This window comes from Phaseolus vulgaris, unplaced genomic scaffold (genome assembly GCF_000499845.2).
Source record: "Phaseolus vulgaris cultivar G19833 unplaced genomic scaffold, P. vulgaris v2.0 scaffold_28, whole genome shotgun sequence".
Classification (NCBI taxonomy): domain Eukaryota; kingdom Viridiplantae; phylum Streptophyta; class Magnoliopsida; order Fabales; family Fabaceae; genus Phaseolus; species Phaseolus vulgaris.
Genome location: NW_027174096.1, coordinates 177,890 through 191,773, shown reverse-complemented (window position 1 = coordinate 191,773; position 13,884 = coordinate 177,890).

The window sequence follows — 13,884 nt, the reverse complement described above, 5'->3', positions numbered from 1 at the left end:
ATAAGCATTGACACTGTACTTTTTCCTAGCTTGGTTGTTTTATCCCTAAGGAAGGTTTTCGACCGAGAAGGTTTTAACGAGGTACTAAACACTTTTATCATCCTATCTCTTTCTCTTTATCTTTATATATTTTTATTACCACGACAAATCAAAACATAAGGAGTTCCGACTCCAATTGCATTTATTTAAAGGATTACTCCTCCGATAAACCTAAGAGATGTGACCAGAATTAAAACTATCGAGAAACCCGACTCGATCCGCGCTTCTTCTATCAGTCAGATTGATTATTACCATCTTAGTTATCACCTCAGGTGATCAGTACAACATATGTATCACACCTTGTGATTAGATTTGCATTAATTTCACCGCTCGGTCGATCAGAATAACATATTGAAGGTTCAGGGTTTACGAACATAGATATCTGTCAGTCGACGAATTGTGTAGATACATATTTTACCATTTAAGGTTCAGGGTTTATGCATATAGACATAATGCAGTCGGTGAATCATGCAAATATACAAACATATGTCAGTCGGTGAATCACCCAAATACAAACGAGTAAATAAATTGTTCAAATGAAAATAAAAGTTGTTTAGAGCCCACAACTCGGGTGCAGGTTACATCAGAGGTTCTATTATCTCCTCAAAGGATGGCTCTAGCTCGGTCGCCTCGATGCGATTCGGTCCATCCTTTGGCTCTTCCATAACAGTATCGACATTCCCGCCGAGTGGCACGAGCTTTCCATCCTCCATGTCCTTGTTTAAATCATAGCGGGGATCATCCATTGACACGCCATGGAAGAATGCTACCTATTGGACACCTTGCTGAAAGCTCTTTTCATTTATCCGCAACATGAACTTATGGCATTTTTCCAATTCGGCAGTGAGCACCTTCTCCTTCAACTCGGCATCGACCTTATCTTTTAAGAGTTTATTTCTCTCGGCCTCCACCCTAGCAAGGTCCGCCTTCAAAACCTCTTGCACTTCCTCGGTCGCCAATTGATCCTGCCGCATCTTTTCCTTACACGCCTCAGCAGTCTCCAATGCCACCTTCAATGAGTTGGCCAACTCTGCCTACTCAGTCCTTAACTTAGGCAATAACACTGTGCTAGTCCTCTTTAATTCTTCACCAAGTGCCTTGCTGACTACACCGGCTCGACATTGCAACTCTACCAACTCTTCTGTCAAATTCCTAGTGGGAATTGTTGAACCAAGTGGTGTTCAAGCTTTGAAGAATCAAAACCCTTTGAAGGATGTTGAAGTCTTGGCTGTGCTTGCTGTTGCTGTGCTGGTTTAGTATAGTTCTGGGGTAGTTTAAGTGTTGTAATCCACCCTTTAATCAAATCTAAAGCATAGGCATTCTCAATCTTTGTGAAAGTAATATGTTTTCAAACTAAGTTAAAACAACCAATTTTTTTGTCGAAACAACCGATTGCTTATACTTAGATGTTTTAAGAAAAGATTGAAAAATGTTTTTCAAATGGTTGAACTGTTAGAACCAAAAAAACCGATTGATTCGAGGAAACAACCGATTGTTTGTTTTGGGACCATAACAAAAAAACTGTTTTATCTTTGACTGAGCTTTAAATGATTTAACTGCTTACGCTCTAGTCATTAAATGCTTTGACCAATCATTAAATGCAATTTAAGAGTTTGTTAAGATTTGATAACAAACTACATCTTTGAATAAATTCAGAAAAACAGATTTGAGTAACAATCTTTTACAAGATTTTGAAAAGAGTTTTTGAGTTTTTCAAAGAGCTGAGATTGCTTAGAGTTTGTGACTGATCAAAGTTTCTGGAATAGGATTCTGCTTGTATTGATTTCAGATTATGTTCTGTAACAAGTGTAATCCTTGTACTCTGTGAAACAAGTTTTCGTTTCTGTGTTTGCTGAGATTGGTTGTGTTCTTGAGGGGATCAAGATCAGCAATCTTAGTGTTGGTGTGCTGGCCAAGAAAAGTGTGTGTCTTGAGGTGTTCAAGGTCACTTTCTTGGTTGTGGTGTAAGTGATCAAGGTGTGATTGCTTAGTGGATTTCCTCAGGGTTTCTGAGAAGACTGGATGTAGCTCTGGATTTGGAGTGAACCAGTATAAACATATGTGTGCAATCTCTCTATCCCTAACTCTTTAAATTCAGTTTAGTTTGTTTTTTGTTGGTATAAACAACCGATTGTTTATGTGAAACAACCGATTTTTTTTTCTGGTATTGTTGTTTTGGCAAACTGAATTTCTTATCAATTGTTTCTTTAGAAAATTTCATTCTTATTTTAAAAGTTTGTGAAAATCCTCTTTAAACAATTCACCCCCCCTCTAGTTTAAAGCCATCCATTCTAGAAATTGGCATCAAGAGCTTGGTTCTTGAAAGTTATTCAAGTTGATCCTTAAACTGTTTTTAAAATGGCTGATACACTACCTTTTGGGCAAGGTGCTTCAATTAACAAACCACCTCTGTTTTGTGGTTTGAACTACCAATTTTGGAAAGTGAGAATGAAATTTTTTATTGAATCACTTGACAAAGGAATTTGGGAAGCAATTGAAAATGGTCCTTTTGTCCCAAAGTTTGAAAAAGATGGATCTGTCATTGAGAAGCCATGGTCTCAATGGACTGATGCAGAAAGCAAAAAGGCCAAATTCGATTGCATTACCAAAAGTATTATAACCTCTGCTTTAAATTCTGATGAGTTTTTCAGGGTCTCTCAATACAAATCATCAAAAGAAATGTGAGACACCTTGAAAGTCACTCATGAAGGAACAAATAAGGTGAAGAGAGCTAGGAAGCATGCTCTAATTCAAGAGTATGAGATGTTCAGAATGCTTAAAGGAGAAAAAATTGCTGAGGTGCAGAAAAGATTCACGCATATCATCAATCATCTCATGAGTCTTGACAAGACCTTTGATAAAGAAGAGTTGAACATTAAGATCTTGAAATGTCTTGATAGAGCATGGCAACCCAAGGTAACTTCTATTTCCGAATCCAAAGATCTAACATCATTAAGTGTTGCTTCTTTGTTTGGAAAGCTTAGTGAACATGAGTTAGAGATGAATAGACTCAATGTTCAAGAGAGTGAAGACAAGCACACAAGGAGCATAGCCTTAAAAGCTTCCAAGCACAAAGGAAAACAAGAATCTAGTGATGAGGAAAATCTTAGCTTGCTGTCAAGAAAGTTCAGCAAATTCCTAAAGAGAAACCGGAACAAAGACAACAACAAAGAAAGGTATGGAAACAAGAAATTCAATGATTTTAATTCCAACAACTATACTTGTTTTGGTTGTGGTGAGCAAGGTCATATAAAGGCAGATTGTCCAAACAAAAGCAAGGAGAAAAAGTCTAGCTACAAGGAAAAGAAAGGCAAGACAAAAAGAGCCTACATAGCTTGGGATGAAAATGAGGTGTCATCATCAAGTTCTTCATCAAGTGAAGATGAGAAAGCAAACATCTGCCTAGTTGCTAAAGATGATGATGAATCTTGCAGCTCAAGTGAGGTAAGTTCATGTGCTTCCTTGAATGAACAAAATTACAGTGAATTACTTGAAGCTTTTCAAGAAACTCATGATGAAGTTAATCGATTGGTTCTTTCAAACAACCGATTGAAAGATCTTAACAGTTGGTTATAAAAGAGAGTGAATTCACTTGAAGATGAGATTGAAAAATCTAAAAATGATTTCAAAAATCTGGAAAACCATTTCAAAAATGGTTCTTGCAAGTGTGACACTCTCATTTGCGAAAATTGTGAAAATCTTGAGAAAAAGGTTCACTACCTTGTTGAAACTGTGGACAAGCTTTCAAAGGGGAAATCTAACTTTGAGAATGTCTTGGCATCTCAAAGTTGTGTTTTTGGAAAGGCTGGTTTGGGTTTCAATCCACAGAACCAACAAGATAAGTTTTCAATTTTTTTTTTAAGAAAGCCAGCGAAACAACCGTTTGTTAAATCAAAACAACCGGTTGTTACATGCTTTTATTGCATGAAAAAGGGCCATTCGGTTAGATTATGCAAAATAAGAAAAGTCTCTGTTCCTAGAGGCTACATGAAATGGATTCCGAAAGGATATGAGGTTCCAAATGAGAAAAAGAAATCCATTGGACCCACATTTGTGAAGGGACCAAATCTTGTTGCTTGAATTCATGTTTGTGCAAGAATTCTAAAGAAGTGTGAAGAACTAAGTCATGTGATCAAGTTCCTGGAAGAAAAAGACAATCATTGAAGCTGAATCAATGCTATGCATCTGTCCAAAGGACCTCAACAGTGAAAAGAGGCTTCTTGATCATAAAGCACATGGCTCATTAAAGAATTAACATAAGGATAAGACTTTCCTTTATTTATTCTTTATTTGGGTTTTATAGTTCTTTCTCATGGATAAAATTATTTTTAATATGCTTAATATCATCTGCTTTGAACTCCTTTTGCTCATGGTTAAAATTCAAAATCAGTTTTAACTGCTGCAGAAAAACAACTGATTGTTTTAGGTCTGACAGCACTGTGAAGAAATCCTTTTAATTGCTATTTTGAATTTCTATCCGTTGCAGATCAATTCAAAGAGAGAATCTTGGTCAAAGAACCTGTGATTGAAAGCTGATCACGTTCAGAGAGAAGTTACAACTGTCATAAAGAAAAATATTCCAAAATCTTGGAAATTCAAGAGCCTTAATGACTAGTCAAAGATCACATGTGAAGACCATGTGATTTTCAGCTTTTTCTGACATTTTCTGTGCAGGGCAGAGTCAAGTCCTCTCTCTCTAAAAAATCAGGTACCCACTAATAAAATTGAATGCTAATTGATTCCTTTTTCTGCTATAAAATCTGGTGCAGTTGATCTCTTCCACAAGAACAACCAATTGCAACATCGCTTGCAATATCTCTTGCAACATCTCTTGCAAAAAATCTGTGAAGTGAGCTCTTCTCTGTTTTCTTTTCTGCCATCATGGAATCAACTCCTCCCACCTCAAAGAGAGTCAAAACCAGGGCTGTAAGGTCTAGAGGAAGGCTAGAAGGCTGGTTTTCTGGAGACAATGATCTTATTGAGAGATATAGATATGAAACAAGTATAAAAAAGATAAACAACCCCAAGGTTGTATGCTTTGATTGGCTGAAAAGTCAAAAGCTTGACAATGTAAGAAGGCTGCTCAAGGATCAATCTCTCAGAAAGTTCCTGGAGATGAAGGGAAACATTTATCCAAATTTGGTAAGGGTGTTCTACACAAATTTAAATTTTGAGGGAAACAATCTAGTTTCTCATGTGAAAGGTGTAGAAATGGAGATAACTCATGAAGTATGGACTGCTGTTGCTGGTCTCAAGTTCTCTGGCCTTAGAATCAACAAGGGAAACCTTGGAGTAGTGGAGGTTTTTAACAAAATCCAATACTATAAGAGTTGCTTGAAGAATCAACATGCTAAAGTGAGAACATGCTCGGTTGGAGGTCTAAAGCTTGATGAAAGATTGCTTGCTCTCATTGTGACCTGGATTTTAACTCCAAGGGGGAGTAATCATTTTGTTCTTACTGAGGAAGATCTGGTATATATCTTCTGCATCATGAAGAAAATCAAAATCAATTGGATCCACATCATCAAAGAGCACATGCAAAAGGCTATGAGGTTATGTGACTATCACTATCCATATGCTGTTTTGGTATATAAATTTTTACTCTATTTTGAAGTGAACCTTGAAGATGAAACATTTGAGTTGGTCAAGTCAACTCAAGAGTTGAACAATGGATCACTCAGCAAAATGGGTTTTACCAAAGTAGGTGGCAAATGGATTAGCAAGAATGGTGACCTTGGTGCCTCATCTAGTGATGCTGCTGATCTTGAACAAGATGAACCTGCTGATATGGATGTTCATCATGAAGATCCACCTGAAGATTATCAAGATGATGAACCTAGTGCTGGTGCTGGAAATCAAGAAGAAAGGATGCAAACCATGTCTCCTTTTGAGAGACTCATCATGAATAGGCTTGATAGCTTTGGGGAGAATCAAAGAAACCTCCATGATCTCTGTGTTAGTAATTTCCAGAGGATTGACAACAGGCTTGACAACATGGATGCACGCTTCATGACTCTAGATGAACAGATTGAAGTTGTCCATAACCAAATCTTTGATCTTCAGTTTGCTGATGATGATGAATGGGAAAAACAACCGGTTGATGTATCGAAACAACCGATTGATTTTGGTGGTTATATCTGTTTTTTTTAAATTCTCTTTCTTTCTGCTGTTGCTGCTTTAATTCTGATGTAATAAAAACAATATTTTGTTTTATATCTTCTCTTTGTCTATTTGTGAAGACAAATAGGGGGAGATATATATGCTGCTGTGTTTATATATTTTTTGTTAGAACAGTTTGGATGAGTAGTATTTATTTCTGATTTAGCTTTGAAGTTTAATTTTTTTTTTCTGTGCTAAGCAAATATTAGAAGTTCTATGCTTTGTTCAAAACTGTATCATGCAGGAACTGCTTCAGATTCAATCAGGTACAACACAAGCATCAGGGATTTGTCTTCATCAAATAGGGGGAGATTGTTGAACAAAGTGGTGTTCAAGCTTTGAAGAATCCAAACCCTTTGAAGGATGTTGAAGTCTTGGTTGTGCTTGCTGTTGCTGTGCTGGTTTAGTATAGTTATGGGGTAGTTTGAGTGTTGTAATCCACCCTTTGATCAAATCTAAAGCATAGGCATTCTCAATCTTTGTGAAAGTAAAATGTTTTCAAACTAAGTTAAAACAACCGATTGTTTTGTTGAAACAAGTGATTGTTTATACTTAGATGTTTTAAGAAAAGATTGAAAACTGTTTTTCTAATGGTTGAACTATTAGAACCAAAACAACCGATTGATTCAAGGAAACAACCGATTGTTTGTTTTGGGACCATAACAGAAAAACTGTTTTATCTTTGACTGAGCTTTAAATGATTTAATTGCTTACGCTCCAGTCATTAAATGCTTTGACCAATCATTAAATGCAATTTAAGAGTTTGTTAAGATTTGATAACAAACTACATCTTTGAATAAATTCAGAAAAACAGATTTGAGTAACAATCTTTTACAAGATTTTGAAAAGAGTTTTTGAGTTTTTCAAAGAGCTGAGATTGCTTAGAGTTTGTGACTGATCAAAGTTTGTGGAATAGGATTCTGCTTGTATTAATTTCAGATTATCTTCTGTAACAAGTGTAATCCTTGTACTCTGTGAAACAAGTTTTCGTTTCTGTGTTTGCTGAGATTGGTTGTGTGTTCTTGAGGGGATCAAGATCAGCAATCTTAGTGTTGGTGTGCTAGCCAAGAAGAGTGTGTGTCTTGAGGTGTTCAAGTTCACTTTCTTGGTTGTGGTGTAAGTGATCAAGGTGTGATTGCTTAGTGGATTTCCTCAGGGTTTCTGAGAAGACTGGATGTAGCTCTGGATTTGGAGTGAACCAGTATAAACATCTGTGTGCAATCTCTCTATCCCTAACTCTTTAAATTCAGTTTAGTTTGTTGTTTGCTGGTATAAACAACCGATTGTTTCTGTGAAACAACCGATTGTTTTTCTGGTATTGCTGTTTTGGCAAACTGAATTTCTTATCAATTTTTTCTTGAGAAAATTTCATTCTTATTTTAAAAGTTTGCGAAAATCCTCTTTAAACAATTCACCCTCCTCTAGTTTAAAGCCATCCATTCTAACAGGAATGGCCACTAAGACACCCTCTTCCTCGGGAAGCAAATCGAACTGAACAGCTTGTGCCAATTGCAACGAGGGATCTAACATTGAAGGTTGCTTGTTAGAAGACTGCCCTACCCCAGCACCAGTTTGGGCCTTGGACGGTCAACCCTTCTTTCGATTGGCCACCGGCGAAACTGGGGCATTAGCCGAAGCTGCTTCAACTGAAACAACGGCTTTGTCCTTTCGGCCGTCATTAGACTCCCAAGCTTCTGATTGGCCGCTTGTCGCTCGAGGCTATTCATGAAACTACTCAAAGACGGGTCCATCCATAGGATAATAGCTGCAACGTACATACAAAATTAAACCACATCAACATAACAAATACACAATCAGATGCAAGAAATCTACGTACCATTGAAATCCGCCCACTTCTTGGATGACCCATGTAAAGCTATCAATTCTTGGGTGGGCAGTTTATAAGGAAGCTGGTCAAACACCACCAGAATTGACTTATCCAGGGGTGACATGGACAACCACAACCAGTTACTAAGTTGGGTTGGATTCTCTGTCCAACCGTAGCTTGGATCGTCCAATGACTAACTCGAACTACTATCCTCTCTCACATTACCAAATGCAGTCTGAGTCACAGAAGACTCTATATTCACAACATTATGAGAAGAATCACAGAAGAAGACATTACTGACCTAGGAATTCGATCACTAAAGAAGAAAGTTGGTAGATTCGGTACTTAGAGAAAACGACACATGTTTTATGAGCAGTAGAGAAAGCGTAAACCTCACCACGTTCTGAGAATGCCCTATTTATAGCAAGTCATGTAAGAGAGAGAGTGTTTCACCATTCAATCAGAATTGTTGGATCTAACATCATTCAATGGTTAGCACCACTCGGCATACGAAGCAACACGAAATCTTGACCATCAAATACATCTGATGGAACAGTGCATCTTGAAATGGTGGCTCTACCAAGCGTCACATCCCTACCACACATTTAATACTCCTAGCAGTCCCATCTAACCTCGAGAACTCCAATAGTTCTATTTGACTCTTCATATATGAATCTCTTTGAGCCTGACGGGCAAGTGTACCAGTCGGCACTGGACGAGTCTGTCTTGGACACGGGGATCGACCAACCGAGTCAAAGAACACTTCAAGTCACACATTAAATAAGAGTAACTACAATTACAATAGCATTTAATGTGCTATAATCGTACCCGAAATATGTGGGAAACATCTCCACAAAATCAGTTAAATACTGATTAACTGAAAGACGTTGTAGATATTCCTTAAACAACACACCTCCCTATTAATCAGGGATCACGATGTATTAGTTAATAACTGATATCTGAACCATCATGGAGAAAGCCCATAACTAGCATTATAAATAAAACCTCCACAAAGTTGTAAGGTACGTTTTTACTCTACAAGACACACCCAAAATACTAGTATTGACTTGAGCGTCGGAGTGCAATCGCAGGTACCCTTGACCACCTGAGTTCAACAGTAAAAGAAGGAAGCTTGAAGATACTCAACAAATAACCAACAGACACTGACACGTCACCAAATTGTGTTACCTGGGTCCCCCTCCCTTTATACAAGTACAATTAGGAAATTAATATTGGCAAGAGACAAGTAAAATTTAAAACAAAGAGGGACAATTTGGAGTTTTCATGCTAAATTGTTAAGGTTTATGGTTTCTCATATAAATTTCCAATATTTTCGTATGAGTTAGGGATTTTAGCGGTTTACTCATCAACAAGGTCTCTTCTCCTTCTTTCTCTCTACGCCCTAATTTTTGTTCTCTCTGCGACATAATTTTCGTTCTCTCTGTGACCTAATTTTGTTTTAAGTTGTAAAAGTTCACATCCTTTGAGTATTGACGTGTTTAAATAACATATGATTTGTATAATTATTTTTGTTTTCGTAGGAAGCAAAGCGTGTCTTTTGAATTCAACAAGTAAAGATGTCAGGGTATGTTCAATTTTTCCTTATTGGTCCTCTTAGTTGGTGTATGGTTTATGGATGAAACTCTTTTCCCCTAATTTTTTATTCAATATTTAGTAGAAATGCCTATTCTAAATCATGTTATTGTTGCCTGATAATGGTTCCTCATAATGAAAATTTGGTAGTGAGGATATACATACTAATTACACTGTCTGTCAGTAGTAGTGTCTTGCCTTGAGGTTCGATTTGGTAGTTTCAAGTTTGATTGTAACACATTGATGGTTCAAAATTGAGATGGTTTTATCATGTCATGTTGTTTAAATTAATTGTAGTTGGATTTTGATGTTGAAGCCTGATGGAGTATTTGTTCTAATTTCCAATTTCTGATTCACTCCTAACATGATTCTATGTTGAAAATGAATGAAGTGTAGTATCTACGATGGTCTATTATAGTCCTGGGCAGTCTTGACATTTTTGTTACAAAATTTATCATATGAAATTGTTTTTGTAAAATTGAAAATGAATTAGAGAATTTTTTAGGACTACTTTGCATAAGCACTGCTAATCAGTTTAACTTGATGTGTGGAGAATTGAATGATAGCACTTCCCCTTTGTCTTGATTAGAAGTTAAGAGGGTGATAAAAACTAAATGTATAATGTATCACACATTTAGTATGGAAATAATTCTTGTAGAAGTTGCTGATATAATTTGTTCACATGCTTCTAATTTTATGTTCATTGATTTAAGCCAAGAGTTAGGGCTTGCGTCATTCCATGGCCATTTTAGGCAAAACGTACTTTGTTTAGTGTACTGGACCAGAGCACGTGGAGCTCAGTCCTCGATGGTCGGACATCAGCATCTGTGTTAAACAGGTCAGCTTGGTCGTCGAGTCAAGACTGACGGGCCACACGAGTCGGCCTCAGGTATGTGTGTATTGACTCTCATTCATATACTTAATATAACCTTTCGCACATAAGGCTAGGTTGGTCAGCGAAGAGTGTTATTGCGCCTAGGGGTGCGTTTAATGCATTCGAGTCTAGTACAAGTAAAACATTCTCCATAAGCCTGAGCCCAAAAGCGCCAGGGTTTATGATGGCATTGAGCTCTTCTCTTTTGCGGTTTTTGGGTGGTTGGCGGAAGCTTAATGAGTTGTAGATGGATCAAAGCCTTCCTAGGAGGTGTGGTAGCCTTGTAGGTGCATGATAGGTAGGGAAAATAGGAGAGGTTCGGCCAGCTCCCTTTGGTTGGTGAAAGAGTGAAGATTAAAGCCCTAAATCTAAAGAGATTTTGGCAAGGAATATGTATGGCACAAATTTGGCAGCATATCTATACTCAAAATAATCTTACAAAATGAGAGCCAATCACCTCCTTATATAGGATTGGAGGGCTGGAATTTGAAGAACCAAATACAAATGAAATGCTAGCCAAATTACATGCAAGTGTGAGCATATGGAAGCACATGGAGCACATGGCACATGGGAGCACATGGGTGAAGTGGCGCCTAAATGGATGTAAATTCTAGAAGTATTCCTTGTGTGGTTGGTCTAGAATTTACGCCCATTAGGTCTAGCTAATTGGGCCGGTCCTAAGTTTACTTACAAATGGTTATTTCTAATTAAACTTAGGTTTAACCTTTTAACTGCCACTTTGCATGTTTCATCACATTTACAAAAAGATTTAAACTACGCTACTTTAACTAGAAAAGGAAGAAGAACTATCTCACACTAGAGTCTATGACATGTAAAAATGTCCCCTTGATGATATGATTCCACTAGCTAGATATAGATGATTCTTTGACATTTTATGGAATCAACTTGAGTTGGAGAATGAAGAGGCACTTTTATAGAAATGGATCAATGTTCTATGTTTCAAGAACTCACCAAAACTTGCACCAAACACCAAACTCACATGGAAGTTCCATTTCTTGTCAATTGAACCGATTAAAAGATGAAGGAAAGCAAATGAACCGATTAAATTGCTAAAGAAATAAAAGGAACCGATTGAAAAGCTTCACAAATGAAATGCACCGAAAAAAAGCTAGGAAGGAAGAAGATGAACCGATTGAAACATGAAACTAAAAAAGAACACCGAATAGAAAGCAAGAAAGGAACCTAAAACATGTTTAGGAATTCAAATAGGCACGAAAATGGAATGGGAAGGTGAAGAAGAAAGATGACTTATGTGGTTGTAGTTCTTGGTTGATGAACACGCCACTTGAAGTGTGAATGCTTCAAGATAAGTGTGAATTGCCGCCACTTGAGGGAACCAAGGCTCTCAAGATGAGACTAGGAAGAGGAGAAGGCAAGTTCTCACTACACTCAATCACCAATTTGGGAGAGTTTTGTTACTTCAAATATCAATTCTCCATTATGAAGGACCTAAGCCCTCCTTTTATAGGAGCAAGGGCCGATCATAGCTTACAAAGCTTGTACCATAAGCTAACCAAAAGACTCCTAAGCTAACGCCTATAGTGACTCATTACAAGTCACCTTCTAGAAAATTCTAAACTAAAGCCTAAAGATGCTTTACAAAAGAGGTTTCTTTAGGTTTCCCTCTTAGCACCTACCTAAACACTATTCTATATTATTTACAAATTTATACAAAAGAAACTATAAAGAGAGATATTTAATTGAAGCCCATTCTTGAAAGCTTGTAGACTTCTTTGGCTTTAGGCTTGAACCTCTCTTTATTTTATGTCTTCTTTGAATTTTGAGAAGACTAGAAGGAAGAACTTCAAATGTGAGGATGAATAACCTCTTCCTTCATTAATAAAAGCCTCTCCTATGTGATTTCCATCATACTCCTCGAGTTGGAGAGAATTCGACCACGAATTCTGAATCCCTGCATATAACAAAGTTAGTTTATTTTTACAATTAAAAGTGGAAGAAAAAGGCAAACATGACTTATCTTTAGTAAACAGTGGGAGTTCAGAAAATGAGGTTCTATAAACAAACCAAGTTGGAAAATTTTGTTTGGGAATGATGATATGGTTTGGAAAAAGACCTCTTAAATGGTGAAACCCATTAGGAGATATGAAAAAATCATCCCTAACATTTTTTAACCAAGTTGGTGTTGAAATAGGAACCTTGGGTAATGAAAAAGATAAAGAAGAAGAAAACCTTGGAGGTTCCTGTTGAAGCTGGAGGAAGCTTCTTCCCTACCAAGTCTTGATGTGTGTTTGATGAAGAAAATGGCTTGAGCGCTTTGAAGATTGTAATAGGTTTTTAGATTCATTTGTAATTAGGCTTGTAAGTGTGTATGATTGCCTTTTGCTGTGTAACCTATCCTAGATGCCTAACCAAGTCTAGATCAAGCACATGATGTGGTTAAATGGTTTTTGAAAAGCCTTTTGAAATGTTTTTAACAGTTTTAAAACAGTACACAAATAAATCTGTTTTATGGAGAAAGAATCTGTTTATTTCTTCTCTGTTAAAAAGGCTTTCGTTAAATAGTTTTTGAAAAGCTTTTTAAAATGGTTTTAACAGTTTTAAAACAGTACACAAATAAATCTGTTTTATGGAGAAAGAATCTGTTTATTTCTTCTCTGTTAAAAGGCTTTTCTAAATTTCTGTTAAGGCACCAAGGGAAAGCTCTGTTCGTTATTTTAGTTAAGATGAGCTGGCTTGTGTGCTATACTTTAATCTGTTTTACTGTGAAAGAACAGTTTTATTCTTTTGTCTGCTGAAAGGTTTTCACAAGTTAGTTAGGGCACCAAAGGTACCACTCAGACAGTTATTTCTGTTAAGCTGAGTTGGCAGTTTTTACAAAATAAATCTGTTAAGTTCAAAACTGAATCTGTTGTTTTCTTAACTGCTTTTCAACTGTTTTTTGAAAAGAAGTTAGAAACTGTTTTCTATATAAACAATAACTCTCTCACATGAATAAGTGCTGAGGAATTACGCTTTTGACAGAGATCAAACAACTTCCATGTGAGAAAAAGGAATTGAAAAGAGTTTTTGAAAGGTTTCCAAAGAGATTTTCAAGTGTGCTTGTTGTTCTAGGAAACCTTGAATCTTGGTGAAGGTGCTGGTGCAGTTCTGCAGCAAATTGAACTACTGGTTTTGAGTTCTTGCATCTTCTTTTCAGGTGTAATCTTTCCTTTATTCTGTTTTGTAAAGGTGTAAGTGTTAGTCACTCCTTGATAGGGTTTCTTGGAGTGCAAGGTGTGCTGAAATAGGGTTTTTCAGCATTGTGTGTGTTGTTCTTGTAGTGTTCAAGAACTGCTGGTTTTGTAAGTGATTGGCACTGTTTTTAGTGAATTCCACCTTGGGGTAAGGTGAGACTGGATGTAGCTCTGTA